We start from the raw sequence: 6,042 nt of genomic DNA on the forward strand, positions 1-6,042 counted from the left end.
AATTTACAAAAAGCAATTTGATTAAGGATAAAATAAAAAAAATAAATTTATTTAAAATAAAAATAATATAATTTACTTAGATGTGGTTAAAAAAATAATTAAATGATTGTCTACCGTATAAGATTGATACCGTATAAGATTGATATTATCGAAACATAAAATTAAAATTTATTTTAAAGTTAAAAATAAAATTTAATTAAATTAAGCATTAAAAAAACTCAGTACATTAGGGATAAAAATGTATCATTTATACTTTATTGTATATGTACTATGCATTTTTTTTCCTTTTTCGAAAGTTTATCTACTAGTCATTCTATAAGCATTTCATAATGAGTAAAAAATTTTTAAGAGTAAAATTTTAAAAATAATTTTACTAGGAATGAAAATAATGTAATTAAGAGTAATTTACTTAAATATAATTTAAAAAATTGATATTATTAAAAGATAAAATTAAAATTTAATTCAAAATTAAAAATAAATTTATTTAAATTAAACGTTAAAGAAGTTTGGTACATTAGACTGCATTTGGAAGAGGCTTGAGACTGAGAGATAGGAAATAAGAGACAAAAATTGTATATTGTGTTTGATGTAATTTAATACTTTTGTTTATATAAAAGCCAATTGCATGGACTTACGATAATTTTATATAAGACTTTTATTTATGTTTATGTTATTAATTTAAGTAAAAACTTTTATGTAAAATTAAACATTTGATGGTTATTTGTTGAATGATTATATTGTTTGTGTTTAAAATTTTAATTTACATACTCAATTAGGTTATATAATATTGCATCTTTTTACTAACCCACGTATAAGGTGCAGTAGGATTAAAAACAGATAGGATTAAAATTGATATATTCTCTAACCTGCTAATAAAATAGGATTAGAGTTAGGTTTAAACCCTACCCTATCATGCCTATTCCTACCCCTAATATTTTTGTTAACTATTGACACATATTATAACTCCGCCTATGTTACACTTGTGTTACATAGCCGGTCTCAAACCCGGATAAAGGAGGAGGGTTGTGTTAGATCTTCGGCAACCAACATAAAAATATAGCCAAACCGCCATGACATAAATCAAAGACATTATTGCGCTAAAACTAGGTCGTTGTCCGGAAGCAACGCGCCGTATGGCTCAAGTACGGTGTCAAAGCAAGAGCCGCTGCATCGGTGCCCGGATGTATTGTTAAATGAGCAAAGGTTCTCGCGTTTTCGTGAACGGACGAGAGTAAATAAACTAGTTCACAAAGTAAAAGGTAAAAGTCGAAGCGACAGAAAGTTGAGATTTGGGACATGAAACATAGGCACTCTAACAGGAAAGTCCATGGAGGTGGTGGACACCATGACAAGGAGGAAGATTAACATTATGTGCCTACAAGAAACAAAATGAGTTGGTGCAAAGGCTAGGGAGTTGGATACTTCTAGTTTCAAGCTTTGGTATACAGGAGAGGTTAAGAATAAGAATAGGATTGGAATAATTGTGGATAAGCAGTGAAAGAAGGACGTAGTGGATGTCAAGAGGGTGGGAGATCGGATCATCTCTATCAAACCTGTGGTGGAGGGAGGTGCTTTCCATGTGATTAGCGCCTATGCACCGCAAGTGGGTTCGGACGAACAACACAAGATAAGGTTTTGGGAGGATCTAGAGAGTTTGATTCAAGGCATACCTTTGGGAGATAAGATTTTCTTAGGAGGAGATTTAAATGGCCATGTTGGGAGAAAAGTGACTGCATATGGGAGTATTCACGAAGGCCATGGTTTCGGGATGATCAATGCCGAAGGTAAAACTATTTTAGACTTTTCATCAACCTTTGATCTTCTTATCGCAAATACATATTTTAAAAAGAGAGATGAACATCTTATAACCTATAAGAGTGGCATGACAAGCTCTCAAATCGACTTCTTGTTGAGGAGAGACGACCGAAAATCTTGCATTAATTGTAAAATTATTCCGAAAGAGAGTTTAACAACACAACATAAGGTGCTCGTCATGAATTTTCGCGTTGAGCAAAAGTTGAAGAAAATACATTATACGAAAAATCCAAGGACGAGATGGTGGCGGATGAAATGTGAGGAACAAAAAAACTTCCTAAGGCGGGTAGGAGAAGAGGCAAAGTGGAATGGAAATAAAAGTGCGAAAGGGATGTGGAGGGAGATGGCAGAAGTTATTAGAAGAACAAAAGAAAATTTTGGTGAATCTAAAAGAATAGGACCAAGAGACAAGGAGTCCTGGTGGTGGAATGCGAGTATACAAGAAAAGATAAAGATAAAAAAGAAATGCTTTAAAAAGTGGTCTTTATGCCGCAATGCAGATAATTGGAAAAAATATAAGGCGACTAAAAAAGAGACAAAAATGGCTGTAAGTGAAGCAAAAACAAGAGCATATAAGGGTCTCTACCAGTCTTTGGACACGAAAGAATGAGAAAAAGTTATATATAGAATCACAAAGAGTCGGGAAAGAAGAACAAGAGATTTGGATCAGGTTAAGTGCATAAAGAATAAGGATGGAGAGGTGTTGGCTCAAGAAGAGAAGATTAATGAAAGGTAGAAGAATTACTTCTACGAGTTATTTAATGAGGGACAGAAAACTCTTCCGAGCCTTGGTCGATTATGCACAAGGGAAGAAGATCAAAACTTTGACTACTATCAAAGGATTCGAGACTTTGAAGTAAAAGAGGCTTTAAAGCAGATGAAAAATGACAGGACAGTAGGACCTGATAATATCCCAATTGAGGTTTAGAAAGATCTTGGAGAAAAAGGCATCAACTGGTTAACCAAGTTTTTTAATGAGATTTTAAGATCAAAGAAAATGCTTGATGAGTGGAGAAAGAATACCTTGGTACCTATCTACAAGAATAAGGGGGATATACAAAGTTACGAAAATTATAGAGGGATTAAACTTATGAGTCATACTATGAAGTTATGGAAAAAGGTGATAGAACAAAGATTGAGAAAAGAGACACAAGTAACAGAGAATCAATTTGGATTTATGCCAGAAAGATCTACCACTGAAGCGATATATCTATTAAGAAGGATGATGGAGAGATATCGTAGTAGTAAAAGGGACCTACATATGATGTTTATTGATTTGGAAAAAGCGTATGATAGGGTATCAAGGAAAATCTTATGGAAGGTTTTAGAAAAGAAGATAGTAAAGATCGCATATATTTGGACAATTAAAGACATGTATGATTGGGCCACAACTAGTGTGAAGACTCAAGGTGATGTGACGAAAAAATTCTCTATTGGTATAGGATTACACCAAAGATCATCCTTAAGCCCATACCTTTTTACATTAGTCCTGGAAGTACTCACAGAGCATATCCAAGAGCCTGTGCCATGGTGCATGTTTTTTGTCGATGATATCGTCCTTATAAAAGAGTCAATGGAAGGCTTAAATAAGAAATTAGAGTTATAGAGAGAAGCTTTAAAAGTGTATGGTCTGCGCATAAGCCGTAGCAAGACGAAATATATGAAATGTAAGTTCAGTCTGAAAAGGGAAAACCCTAATATAGAGGTGAAGATTGGAGAAAACATCTTAGAAAAAGTTAAAAGTTTTAAATATCTTGGGTGCATCATACAGGATAATGGAGAGATTGAACAAGATGTAAATCATAGGATCCAAACAGGTTGGTCAAAATGGCGGAGTGCATCTGGTTTTATATGCGACAAAAAAGTGTCTTTAAAACTTAAAGGTAAATTCTATCGCACCGCTATAAAACCGGCTATGCTGTATGATACGGAGTGTTGGGCGGCTAAAGGGGAGCACGAACATAAGCTGAATGTAGCAGAGATAAAGATGATGAGATGGATGAGTGGTCATACGCGATTGGATAAAATAAGGAATGAAGATATAAGGGAGAGAGTTGGAGTAGCACCCATTGTGAAAAAGATGGTTGAATCGCGTCTCAGATAGTTTGGACATGTGAGAAGAAGACCGATGGAACATCCAGTCAGGAGGGTGGATGAGATGGAAGATGGACAAAAGACGAAAGGCAGAAGAAGACTTAAAAAGACCATCCATGAGGTGGTCAAACGAAATCTACATGTAAACGGTTTCTCTGTAAACATGATACATGACAAAGCACAATGGCGTCGTTTAATTCATGTAGCCGACCCCACTTAGTGAGACAAGACTTTGTTGTTGTTGTATTGACACATTATCAGCCTAATTCTTTACTGATTTCGTTGCATATTTGAACTAAGTAGTGAATTAAGTGAAAAAAAAAATTGACAAAAAAAAGGGACGGAGAGGAAAAAGTACCTGTTCACTCTGTTCAAACTCCCTCAGTTTCAGAATAGTTTCAAGTTTGATCTACATTTTGACATCAGGGACATCATCTGCACCTGCAAAAGTAAGAACCACCACCAGACCATGCTTTTCTTTCCAAATATAAATAAATAAATAAACAGAGATCTTATCATGGAAGACCACCGGTGATTCTCTTTTTCCTCCTTCCCAACCGCCGATCTCTCTCCATTCTCCCACGCCGCATGAAACCACCGAAACCACATCAACCACCACCACTTTCTTTCACCACCCTCACAGCTTTGGTCTCCTCCCTCCTCAACCGCAACCACCATCTTCTACCACCGTAAGTCCCCTTCTTCCTCCCTTTCAGCTATCATACCGCCACCATCGCCTCTCTACAACCTTCGAACTCTATCTCCCTCTGCCATCGAGCTCACTGCCGGCGAACCCTTCAGCCACCGGCTCTGTGGTATTGATGACGACGATAACAAAGAAGAAAAATAACGAATGTGCAGTAAGAGGAAGAAGAAGAACGTGCAATAACGGTACGAAATACATAAATATAAATGACTTGTAAAGACTTGTATGGAAAAAATGCTTGTATGTGAAGAATAATTGTTTAATATTTTCCCACATTTTTTAGTACTTGACCTACTTTAATAATTCAAAAATGCATTACATATAATGACTGACAGTGAGAGATAACAAATCATTAATATTTTTAGTATAACTGGGTTTTGCTAGAGAAAGTGGCATTTCAAGGACATCATTGGAGTGCTCTTTTCCGTTTTGATTTGTCACAAACTCTGCAGCAAGAGTATAATAGGATTCTACTTTTGAATCATAATAGGAAGAATAGTGTGAATGTAGTAGTATAATAGGATTAACATTATCCAAATCAGATGAAACCACAACAAATAAGCGAATGCAACATGTTATACAGAATCAACAAAGTTGAATGAATGAATGAAGAAGAGACAAACCTAAAGGAAGAGGATTGAATTCATTTTATCAACGAAGAAAAGGAGAAAATGTACCGGATTGCGACGAGGATCGAAGAGCCCATGAAAGAATTCGTTTTGTCGAACACTACGTTTGCAGGCTCCATTAAACCACAACCTTATCTGAACTACAAATATAACTGATTACTAAATGAAGCCTCTGACAAGTTGCTGCCGCCGAGCTGTCGTCGTGGCCGGTGGAGCTGTCATTGCCGAGCTGATTACTAAAGCACGAACAACACAACACAACAATCTAAGAATTAAAAAGTCAAGAACAGCAAACCACAAGAAGAACAATTTATAAAATCAAGAACAACAAACCAAAACAATTTATCAAATCAACATCAATAACATGAACATTTTATCAAATCTAGAACAACAAACCACAACAATTTATAAAATTAACAAATTATCAAAAGATCAAGATCAAAACAACAATTTAAGAATTAAAAAGTCAAGAATAACACCAAAGCAATGATCTATCAAGTTAATAAGATCAACTAGAACTGAAAATCAAAATAATAAGAACTAAAATTTAAAATACAGTAAACCAACAACAAACAAGAACTGGAACAACATACTAATCATTAAAACAACACTTAAATAAAATAATAACTGAATAATTAATATAAGAAAGAACAAGTAAAGGAAAAGAAATCACCTTAAGCTGGAGCATGTTCTGAAATTCGATCAGAACAGGGAGAGGGAGCTGGAGCTTTAACACGCGACGGAAGAGTCGGAAGAGAGGGCTAAGCAGCTCGAACAGGAAGACGGGGGCTGGAGTGC

The sequence above is a fragment of the Arachis duranensis genome, chromosome 1 (genome assembly GCF_000817695.3).
Source record: "Arachis duranensis cultivar V14167 chromosome 1, aradu.V14167.gnm2.J7QH, whole genome shotgun sequence".
Classification (NCBI taxonomy): Eukaryota; Viridiplantae; Streptophyta; class Magnoliopsida; order Fabales; family Fabaceae; genus Arachis; species Arachis duranensis.